Genomic DNA, 12,427 nt, shown 5'->3' with positions numbered 1-12,427 from the left:
GACTGCATGGCTGTAGACATTTAGATAACATGATAAGCTGAATAATAAATAGGTAATTTAAAGATGAATTAATATCTGGTTACTCCACAACTGTCGTAACATGAAAGCTGCTAGCACAACTGATTGATGATTATTATTATTTTATATTGTATGTTTTTTATAAGTAAAGTTGGGTTCAGCATTTTAAAGGGATTTCGCATTTTCTAAGCAGACATAACCTTGGAGTTACCTGAGTCATGAGAAAAGCAATGTATGGGAAATGCAGTCGGTTATGGTTTCCATGACGGTAGGGCCCCGTGCAGGTCAGTCCTTCTGCCAGTGGGTGTGTCCGTCTCTCTGTGGGCGGAAAGACAGTTGGCACCGGGCTGGCAGTGTCACAGGCGGAGAACAGTCTGCCTCTGATCGCGGCCCACCTCGCCCTCAGAGCACAATCACACTGTTATGTCTGAGGCATGCTTCGCCATGAAAACATCACATGATAGCAAGAAAAGTGTGTGGATCTTCAAGGTGTGTGTGTTTGTGTACACGCTTGTTAGAGTATTGCTTAATCCATGCTTTTGGATTAAGCAATCCAAACTGGTCGATCATGTCATTGATCATGTGTTGATAACGTTTGAAAAGGTTTGCATGCAATGATTGTCGTTGTTTAAGCAAACTGTTAACATTTAACTTTTAAAGAAGCTTACATTTCAGCACTGCTTCAGGGCCAGGGTACCGTAAAAGCTTGGTAAAAGAATCAAGAGCATTTCAGCTCTTAATGAGATGACTTTAAAACCACAGCTTCAGTTTTGTCCAAGTATTTAACCAGAACCAAGTTGCCTAAATGCATGAAATACTTGGGGCTGTGTTTATACACTTAGATATTTGTGGTTTTTTACACCATATATGTATGCTGGTTTCAGGGAACTCCTGTCTAGTGGCAATCTTACAACCAAAAGCAATGCTGGTATCCCATAATGCTCCTCTATTCTACTATTACCACTGTCACTTATAGGCCTGCATTCTTCTTTGACCAAAAAGTGATCCCTAATAGCTCATAATGCTTAAAATCTTTACCGACATGCCTTTGCAGAATGAGTGTGGTATTTTTCTTGCTGTCAAATATCAGCATTTACAGTTAGCTTAGACTCTGTTATTTAATTGCGCTGGCAGTCATATTCTTCCTAGCAGCTTTCCCATCTTGTTTGCCTTGAAGCAAGAGACCTTACTTTAATTTTGAAAGAAGATCTCTTTTTTTCTATAGTTAACGCCTTTCCTGAAACTCATAGGATCCTGCATGTAAATAATTAACCATTTATTACCCATCTAGCCTGTGACTGCCTATGCTAGTTGCATTGTTTCCCTGAACTGTTGTGTGTTTTTGGCCGAGTTCGTCCTCTCCACTGGGGCCATGAGAGCCCTGTTGTAGAGTTTCTGGTGGCCTTCTGTAAGCGGCAGGGTCTGTATCAAAGCGCTGTCACACAGAGCGTTCCTTGTTTGGGTTCTGGCCTGGTGTTAACTATGCTAATGACAGGCTTACTGCTGAACTGTGAGGCATTGTGCTTTTTAGTTATGGAAGGTAGAATGAACATTATTTTCCTTTTCTTCTCACTCATTCGTTCAGAAGCACCCAGGACTTGCTTGACTTAAATGAGTCATGACTTTGCCACCAAGGCCTTGGGTCAGTTTTTAGGCTTCAGAAAACTATAAGCATTATAGGAATTACTGGAAAAAAAATGTATTCTTGGCATTGGAAATTATCTGTCCAGTTAGGTCACTGACACATTGAGTTATTTATTTGTCTGAAGGATACTTTTACATACAGAACTAATCCACATTTCCAAAGAGCTGGTATTCTCAGGAAAAGGATTGGCAAAACAAAAAAGGTTGTTAATTTTTTAATTGCTAGGAAGTGGGAGTTTTGGTGAAAAGTGTTTATCGTGATTTTCTTTCTCCTGATTGTTTCAAGAATATATATTCTGGTATTCAATAATATGATCTGTGAAATGTGCACTTTCATGGAGTTTGATGGAGACAATTTGTACTGTGACAACAAACTTGTTCTGCGTCAATATTCTCGCAATTAAATGTACACGCATAAACTCATAAATAAGGCATTTCTTTTTTATTGTCCCTCATGGGAAAAGGGGTTTATTTTATCCTTGTGAAAGTTATTTTGCATTTGTAGACATCTATAAATGTTTGAACAGGTGTGAGTTCACGTGTCCATTTTTACTCTGCTCTCTTATGGCGCATTTCCACTGCAGCGCGTAGCACGGTTTAAGCGTGCCGTGCCAAACCCAGCCCGTTTTTTGTTGCGTTTCCACTAGGGGTAGTTCCGGCTAACGAGTACTGTTTCACAATTTTCTGGCCAACAACTGGGCTGAATATGCTAAACTAGTGAGATAATTGCTGGCAAGGGGGCTACAACTACAACAAAATGAACATATTTTACCGTGATTGAATTGTAATACACGTTTCAAAATGATGCCGAAGTAACAACATACTGATACCGGTTAGTAAAAACCATGAATTAATGCTTTGACAAGTCTGCAGACAGACGGCAGGCGAAAAACCTTTTAAAATGCGTGTTTTCTAAGTGGAGATCGGCTAAGCCTGGGGTCGGCAACCTTTTTGATTGTGCCATTTAAAAAAAGTGCCATTTAAAAAATAAAATCAGTGTGATTAGTGTGCCGACATTCTTGAACTATAAACGGGGGGGGAAGCTCGACGCTCGTTCAACGGGGGGGGCTCGTCAACTGGAGGGCGGGGGGAGCCTCGCTGCGGGGAAGCTGTGGACCTCTGTCACCTGTCAGCGCAACTTACATGATGCTGTTTAAACTTTAAATAAATATAGGGCCGTGCCGGCCGTCAGCGAACCGAGCCCGGTCGTCAACGGCCCTCTGGCGACCGGCTCGGTTCGCTGACAACCGGACGTACTGTGATTCTCCAGAACACACAGTTGGCCAGTCCGCCCCTGTGTAGCATATTATTTTCGATGACAGATGAGCAGATCGCCACTGGGCTTTCAACTAAAGACACAGCCACTGCAATGAGTGAAGTGCGCTACACCCCTGATCGTTTCACCATGGAGGAAAGCAGCAGAAAGTCGACTGGAGTTAAAGAGAGCAGGGCATAGAAGTTATCCTTCTGCGCTGCGTTGCGTGCATGGCGTGCATGGCGTGCATGGCTTCCTTCTGCAGGGGGAGACACGCTCTGCCAGCGGTCTCGTTCAGGATCCGAAAATACAATTTAAATATTTTTGCACACTTATTCCTAGTGTGCCACTGGTTACGGTCCCACGTGCCAATGGTGGCACGCGTGCCAGGGGTTGCCGACCCCTGGGCTAAGCTAACGCAGTATATGCTCCGACCGTCCACACTCATAACAACGGCCTATACAGACATAAATAAACCAGCGACTGTATTCGCCATGACACAGACAGTCTGTGGTTTGTACTTGTTTAACTTTTGTCTAGTTTCTGAACAGATATGAGGAGCTGTGAGCTCTGAGTGCTAACAGCTAACGGCTGATGTTGGTTTACTGAGGTTCGCATTGAAGATGACGTCACGGCTCCGCCTACACTGCGTTACTATAGTTACTGCCCCAGCTACTAAACTGTAATGGAAACGCAGCATAAAGTGAGCCTGGCCTACCAAGGCTTAACTATACCGTACTAAACCGTGCGAGGCCCTGCAGTGGAAATGCGCCATTAGTGTGGCGAGGGGTGGGACAAGTCTTGTAGATGAATCATCGACCTGTGCGAGCCCGTCCACGCTTTTGTGTTGATGATGTTACTGCCTGTTTGCATTTGATTGTACGGATGGGGCCGGGCTCCATGTAAGGATGAGCAGCTGGCTCACTGGTCACTGCACACACTCATGTGACACTGCTATTTCTAGCCAAATCATTCCTCCTCCCTACTGCCTTCAGCAACAAGAGTGCGTGCTGGATATGTGACACCTCAGAAAGCAGCTCGGCTGGAAGTCGGACTCAGTTTGTCAGAAAGAGTGAAGTGGTGTCTAAACAGAAAGAGAGCCACTTTGTGTGTTTGGGGACATGCTAGGTAGAACAATGGCAGGTATGAATGTGAATCATTCTGTTTGAGATGAGTAGGTATGGCACATATCTGACATAGCAATTTACATGATGTCAGGTGATAGCATTGAGTTTTCCGAGTTCTGGCTTGGTGGCTTCCTTAACAAACCAACACTGTCAACTCAACACTTATATTGGTTACTATAGTTTCTGTGACATGTTAATCATAAAAACAGCCCTCAAGACTCCTAAGCTCTACTGCACGTTCATACTGTAATTAATCTTTACTGACAATTTTAACGTTTGGAATCTATAACCCAGGTTTTTCCCAGTGTGCTGATCAGTGACATTACCCACTTCGATGACAGGCTAGAAGTAACTCGTTCACACATTGTCAACATCTTATGGTTCACGGTTTCTGGGATGGTTTGTCGTCATTGTGGTAAATGTTTGATCACGTTATAAAAGCAATATTGACCCCCAAACTGCCATTGCATCAGTGTGTCAGTTATGGTGACATCTCATATATTATGCAACATCTTTGGTACTAACCAATCTGGTCCATGACATATCAAAATGTGGATAAAGTTCCTATTCACAATGTTTATTTTACTGAATGATTTCTCCAATAGTGTTTGTTCAAACACAGAACTACTAAATTATTTAGGTTCAAGGTTCAAGGTTCTTTATTGTCAATCTGACATAGCTACAGAGTAATTATGCAGTTGAAAATCTTATGTCACAGGCTTCTCCAACAATGCAACATAATAACATAACATAATAACAATAAGAGCATGAGCAATACAAAAATAATAATAGTTATAAAAATGAAATAAAGTTATGATGTGGAATAGTGCAGTACGAGTCTATATACAAGTTATTGGAATGATATATATATATATATATATATATATTAGGTATTAGATACATACTACTGAGTAGCAGATAAAGATATAAAGATATAATTTGTCTTTACCTAGGAGACATGTAATTGTATAGTGTACAGGGAATAATATTGTATCACATATTGCTGCACTGAGTCATAGCATTACGCTTAACAAGGCAGAGAGCCTAAGTCGGCATTAGAGGGCAATTTTTCAGTTTAAAGGGGAATAATCAGGGTATTCAAACTGAGTGGAGTATATGATAAGTAGTTTAATACCGGTCTTGTTGCTCACCCTTTAATAATTATAAAGTGTGTAATTGGCCCTCTTTAGATCTATAATAGTCCAAACAGAGAAATGAGCACAATGTTGGAATGGAGCCTAGAAAATGCACTGGTACCAAAAATACATCTGTACTACAAGAAACCCTGGAGAGAACTCTGAAAGTGGAGCGTGCAGAACGAACAGGTCCTCTGCTTGAGCCAAGATGCTTTTTTAGGGTAATGTCAGGCCAGTAAACGAGAGACGAGGATTAAATACCATTTAAACTCTCCAGGGTCCCCAGCACTGAACAGGTGATGACATCTTCATAATGTTTCACACATTCCTGTAAGTGACCCCAGCAACCAGCACCCAGTAATGCTGAGAAGGCTTACCCAGTTTTAGTCTGAACTGTGGTCAACAAACCTGTCAACATAATCTTTACACATACACTCTTCTGTTTAAGGCTGGCAAATATATGATGGGTGGTTTTACCCAGACGGAACACGTTTTATACATTTGAATATTGAAATGTAAAGGAGTGCAAGTGCCTTAAAAACTGCAAAGTGAAAATGTTAGGAAGTTGAAGGAACCTTAAGGTTGGAGCCACACGAGGACGATAACGCAAACGGACCGAAATCGATATCAAAAAAGTCTTCCGTCCACACGCAATAGGCACCAGAAACGTGTCCGTTCACACGAGACCGCTCGAAAGCGCTGGAGACGCTGTAGTACATATGCCAGGCCTGTAAGTGGCGCTGTACTCCTGCCACAAAAGCAGCGAAGAAGACTTCCCGTGCATGGTTGCCATGGTTGCCCTTCTGTTTATTCTCTGCTGTGGACGCTCTGGCTCTTTTTCTCCCTCCCCGAGGCAAGCGTTTGCTCCTGCTGTAAATCTCTCCGGTTAGTCCACCAGCAGATGAAAAACACCCACCTCTCCGCCTCTTCCAAGGGACGAGGGAACCGTGCGGCAGAGTTTCAGTTAGATTTTTTTTCGCCGGTCAACATGTCCGTTAAAGTTTAAATCTTCCGGACAAAATTAGAAAAGTGCCGGTCAAAGGTCTTCTTTGTTATTTATTGAGCTTTAAAACAAATTGATAACGACTTTATATAAGAATAAAAAACGGAGCCTCTCTTTTCCTCCCCCTCTTCTGAGAGCCCAGCAGCTGATCTCACTTTTTTTTCGACCGCGCATAGACGCCATCTGCGATCGATTAACTTGTGGACAATGATCCCTCGCTCTACGCCTCCTGTACCCAGTCCCGGACTGGCCATCGGGAGGACCGGGGGGTTTCCCGATGGCCTGGCCTGTTAAGTGGCCTGCCTCACACAGGGTGACTGGCTGTCTACATGATTTGGCCTGCCGACATGGCCACTGTCATACAGATCATAAATCAAAGCCCTCGATTGGTCTCTGTGTGTCATTCAAGCTCGGGATAACCTCAGCTCAGGTGAGGTAAAGGACTCTCTGAGTGTTTAGATAGTTGACTTAGTCTAAGTTCTCAGTGGGTCTCAAACGGTTTGGTCACCATTTATGTAAGCATATATTTCCATTTGAGGGGGTAGTGATTAGTAAAATATGCATGAATAAAAAATAAAAAAGTTAACTAGGGGAAAAAAGGTAAGATACACTTTATGATTATTGAAATATTAACAGTTCTGTTTCATATAGGTCAGGGGTGTCAAACTCAAATACACAGTGGGCCAAAATTGAAAAATGGGTACTAGTCGAGGGCCGGACTAGTTCAACGTTTATTGCAAAACTTATTGAAATGAACTTATTGCACATATTAAACCTGGAATTAACAAAGCTTAAATGATTGCCTATAAAAACAACATTAAACATTAAATAATCAGTTGCATTCATTTCTTATGGCTCTATCTGCAGTTTTTCCAGAGTAATTTCTTATGATTACATTTTTCCACAGGCCAACAACAGCTTAAAAAAAACAATTCCCCTCAAAAACAAAAACAAACATGCCCTGTTGTCGCAAGAAAAAAAGTGCAGAAGGAAACATCCATTTAAACTCAGTTTGCTGCTCTGTGATGCACACTAAGCCAGATACTTGGCATCTCGTCTTGGGTGCAAGTTCATCAATGTTTGGGCTCAGGCTCTGAGCTGAGGAAATCCTCAGGATTGAGTAAAGGTGTGCGTGCAATATACCGGCGGGTCAGTTCTAATAGTAATTAGAAATTATCCTGCGGGCCGAAATTAAATCCACCAAGGGCCTGATTTGGCCCCCGGGCCTTGAGTTTGACCCATGTGATATAGGTGTTCCCATAGATCTAGTCTCTTTATTTTCCCCTGAAAGTGCACCAGATTGATGCATTTAACTTCAAAATAAAATAAAAACTCTTACCGGGGGAGCATGCCCCCGGACCCCCCTAGAAGATTTGAGGTCCACCCCGACTTAAAATCACATGGATAGGTTCCTAAATACATTTACCATTTTTTGAAATAGTAACCCATGTCCATATGTTTATTTGTGGGTAGTAGATTTAAACTATAGGGCTATCACTATGGGCCCTGCCTGTACCTGTTCGCTCTGCCATCGCGTGAAGGGTCTGCTAACAAGCGACCAACAGAAAGGTTAAGGTTAATGTTAATGTTGTTGCACGTCACAAAGGCATGTCACCTCAACCCCCCCCCCATATTTCAGATCTGTGGGAAACACTGCGTTGTACATGGATTTTTTTTAATGGCATATTAAGAGAACACCTACCATTTCAATTTTTGTGGCAAATGAGAAAAACACAAGGGCATTTGAGTTTAACTGTGCCCCCGAAAAATTGAAATGGTAGGTGGGGCTAGACTTTGTTCTGATTTGAGGCGATAGGTGGAAAAGGAAATTATGTATCCCAAAAGGATTAGAGGTGACCCAGACAAACCCACCCTCCTCATTGACCCTCCATCACTGGAACACCAGCAGACCACTTGTCACAATGACTTTCCTTCAGCGTCGAACATGCTGCGACAGCACTCGGACACAAAGAAAGTAGCACATGCCACACACAACCTCAAACTGTGCTTCACCCAAAAATATCTCCCCTTCCTTAGAGTCACTTTAACAACTGTTAAAACATGTTCCTTAATAGCCTGAACTAGTGGCATTATGTAAGAAACCGTTTGAGTTGACAGACAGAATTAGAGAAAAAACAATATCAAAGGTCTCCTCTTTCTCTACTTTGATTGCTGCATTCATAGCAGGATAGAAATCATCAGTATCATAAGTTCAGTCTGGTTCTAACCTGATTTGCAAACTTGCCACACGAATGCAAAAACGAGCACCTGCCCTTTTTAAGTCGAAAAGTACAATCTGTGAGCGTGTGTGCATGTGCTGTAAGTGTGCTCCACTACTGGCAAACATGTGATAGATAACACTGGTCACACAGTGTGTCATTTTAGGATTAACTCATTCATGCTTCCGAAGTAGTGAAAGCAGCTGTAGCCGCATGGATCTAACTCTCCTGCCAGGCAATCTTTCTACTATGTTGACGATAAAAGATTGTGACTTTGGTAGTACACAGATTTGTCCAATGTCAGGAAACCTCCCAGCGGACTGTTCAGTTTTTCTTCATCAATCTTTTGGGAGGAAGACTACGTTTATATAGTTTAGAAAAGATTCAGCTAGACTGGATCTGGCTTTTGCCACAACGCAATATCTTGTCGAATCTTGGTTCACTGGCAAATTTCAGTATCTTGCCAGAGAGAATTAAAATCTCTTAGGTTTTCACTAGTCAGACATTTCTGTGGTACATCATGTATCTTCCCTCAGATGGAATACAGCATACAGTTCAACTCCTACAGGGAAGACGTGCTGTGCAAAATTAGGGTTTGGTTTACAGTTTACACTATTGGTGTCAAATGTGACAAGTTTCCCTCCCTATTTCATGATATTTAAAGAACATAACATAACTTGTTTTAAATTCTACAATATTGAGTGGTAAATGCATTGTAACAGGTGTATGTATCGTTCAAACTTTCGATAATGGTGCCAATATACATTTCAGCACAACTCAAACTCAAGCACTGTCTTCACTGTAGTGAGCAAAATAATTATCTTTGTGTTAAAGTGCACATATCATGCTATTTTTAGGCAATAGCATAGGTCTCGGATATATACAAATATATAAAAAACATGTCTATGAAGTGTTTTGCTCAAAATACCAAACAGATCACCCATTCTAACCATGACTCATATCCCTCTATTTCACTTCCTGTTTCAAAAGTGCTGATTTGGGGTAGGCTATAAAGCTTTTTTTTTTTAAAAGGAGGGGGCTGAGCTCATGCGGGAGATTCTACCGGCAAATACTGCGGTGATGAAACGCCATATCATGGATTATCAAGGATTATTTCTGAAACAGTATGGAGCTCAAAGGCTTTCTCTCTTGCCGGTTATACCACAAGGTGAGTTCCTTTTTATTTCCTGCTTCTTCACACACATGCTCTGTGCAGTACAGGTTAGCTCTGAGTGTTAGCGATGCTAATGTAAACATGCACCGACCATATTACGTCCAAAACAGTCGGGCATTGTTTCTGATAGCAACGTTTCTGATAGGGCCGTGGCCAGCCTACATTTCCGATATTACGTCATATCGGACTCAAATCTAAATCAGCTCCGTTGTAGCCCCGTTTTTAGAGATTTGGGTACGGAGGAAAAGAGAGAGGGTTTTATTTTCTGACGCTGCGTGAGTTCCCTGACACACCGGGGACACATATTTATGTATAAAAGACATCAAAAAGTGCATTTTGCATGATAGGTCCCCTTTAATATAGTATTAAAAAGAAAACATATTTTATATCAGAAAATATTTCAGTGCCAGCTCTTTTTGAAAGAATAAATTGTTGTAAACAATTCAGATCGACTTTTTTTTATACCAAACCAGTGTGGGTTGTTTTTTTCCGATCAATTGCAAACTTTACAAACAGGTTAATATGATTTCTTACTTAAGTTCATAAAGTCTCCCTTGGTAGACCCCTTGATGCGATTAAAGCCTAATGCTGAAGTCGTCATGTGAAACTCCCCTCCCTGTTGTGACCGGTCTAAGTGCCAGTTTCTCAGCTCGTTCTACGGCCTGTCAGCCGCGGCTAATGCTAGCAGCACGTTTTCCAGCATTACTCTTCGTTTTCACCTAGAATAACAGTGCAGGGCTAATCCACTGACTGACTGATTTGCAGGCCTAATCCAGCCAGCCGTGTGTGTGTGTGTGTGTGTGTGTGTGTGTGTGTGTGTGTGTGTGTGTGTGTGTGTGTGGTGTTGTGTGTGTGTGTGTGTGTGTGTGTGTTGTGTGGTGTGTGTGTGTGTGTGTGTGTGTGTGTGTGTGTGGTGTGTGTGTGTGTGTGTGTGTGTGTGTGTGTGTGTGTGTGTGTGTGTTGTGTGTGTGTGTGTGTGTGTGTGTGTGTGTGTGTGTGTGGTGTGTGTGTGTGTGTGTGTGTGTGTGTGTGTGTGTGTGTGTGTGTGGGGTGTGTGTGGTGTGTGTGTGTGTGTGTGTGTGTGTGTGTGTGTGTGTGTGTGTGTGTGTGCCTGGCATTCATGCAAAGTGGTGGCGAGGTAAGGACCCCGTGTCCCCCGCTGCCGCACCGTCTCCCACAACGTGCGCGCAGCAGCAGGTCTAATCAAAGCACTCCATAATACTGTTAGCTGGGTCATGTGCTGGAAGCCAGGATTAAGAGCAAGAGGGCACAGGCCACTAGATCCAGTTTAGGAGGGGCGTTCTCTCCCCTTTTCCCTCTCTGGGTCTCCCCCGCTCCCTCTGCCGTTCTGTCCTCACAGGTGGGAGATAACCATCCAAGGTCAAAAATGTACTCACAGAATGAATAGAAACAACTAGGGCTGCTCGATTATGGCACAAATCATAATCTCGATTATTTGGGTCAATAATTGATATCACGATTATTAAAAACGATTATCCATTTACTTTGAAAACATCAATTTATTGAAAAAAAAATGTTGAACAGTATGTTTTTAACAGTTGATTACCCTGAACTTTAAGTATAACTCAACTGAAAAACCAATACAAAAAAAAAAAATACAAAAAAAATGTTAAAGGTAGGGTAGGTAAGTTTGAGAAACCGGCTCGAGATACACTTTTTGTTATATTCCATGGAATGCTCTTAACATCCCGATAGCAATGAATATCTTAAGTGCTTTGACAAAAAATCCATAACAAAATGTCATCTGTGGAAGCCGTAGTACTGTAAAAAGCACGACCAATCATTTTAGCCGGCCCAGCTAAAATAACTGGATTTATTGTCAGCCTGTCAGCCTTCCATCTGTGCACAAACTTATCTCGTGCCCTCATTGGTCATGTGCGCGTTCGTGTGTGTTGGAGGAGGGGCTCTGTAAGGAAGTGGCAGATTTTCTCCGGTTGTGTATTTTCAAATTCTAGCGATCTCGAGCCGGTTTCTCAAACTTACCTACCCCACCTTTAAATAAATAAAATAAAATAAATAATCGTACATACATTTTGCCAAGAAACAAGCAAAGTAGATACTTCAAACCTTGTTCATTAAAAAAAGAAAATCCTTAGCCTTTCATCTTTCATCACCTTTAGTACTCTAGCACTATGTCGAATATTTCACAGAATGCTACTACCATGAAACACGACACGGACAAGAACATTTAACATACGTGTTAACCGTCAGTCATTGTGGTCATTTGAAAAATAAATAAAAGACTTGCCCGGAAAAAGAACAAAGTACAGCTGAGCTCCTGGAAATGTTTTTTATAGGGCTGTCAACATTAACACTTTTATGGTCGCAATTCATCTGGAAACCGTAATGCATTAAAATGAAATTAAATGTTACCCCCCAAATACAAATAAATACCTGTATTTTAAACTTCATTAATCATGATTAAAGCGGTTTCATTTCTAATTGATTGACAGCACTAGTTGTTTATAATGGTTATTCATTTGGAACTATCTGGACCCGTTTGTGTTAACATTCAATATTATATTCACATATTCAGCACTGACCATTTTTCTTTACTTTTAAAGCACAACACAAGACTAGCAATTGTAGATCTCTTCTGTGTAAAGCACTTGCGTTACGATTTAATTGGTCAGTCGGCACCTTGGTGCAGATGGAAGACCGAAACGGAGAAGACAAGATCAATTCCTCCCTATTAGTGTGGACGTAGCTTCAAGCATCATTAGTCATGTTTTTACTTCTCCTTTCTCACAGAATCTCCTGACCTTTTCTGTGCTGTGTTTTCCACACTCACTAATACCCTCACCCACTTTGCTCCAGTAACACATTGTAA

The 12,427-nt window shown here is 41.8% G+C and overlaps 1 protein-coding gene across 2 annotated transcripts in view; it reads left to right on the top strand.

The window, feature by feature from the left end:
* Positions 1-12,427, top strand: part of slc20a2 (solute carrier family 20 member 2) — a 56,389-nt gene that overhangs the window by 5,209 nt on the left and 38,753 nt on the right. The window lies entirely within an intron of this gene.

The sequence above is a fragment of the Trematomus bernacchii genome, unplaced genomic scaffold (genome assembly GCF_902827165.1).
Source record: "Trematomus bernacchii unplaced genomic scaffold, fTreBer1.1, whole genome shotgun sequence".
NCBI lineage: Eukaryota > Metazoa > Chordata > Actinopteri > Perciformes > Nototheniidae > Trematomus > Trematomus bernacchii.
The sequence above is the reverse complement of the archived record's forward strand: the minus strand, read 5'-3'. Positions and strand labels throughout refer to the sequence as shown.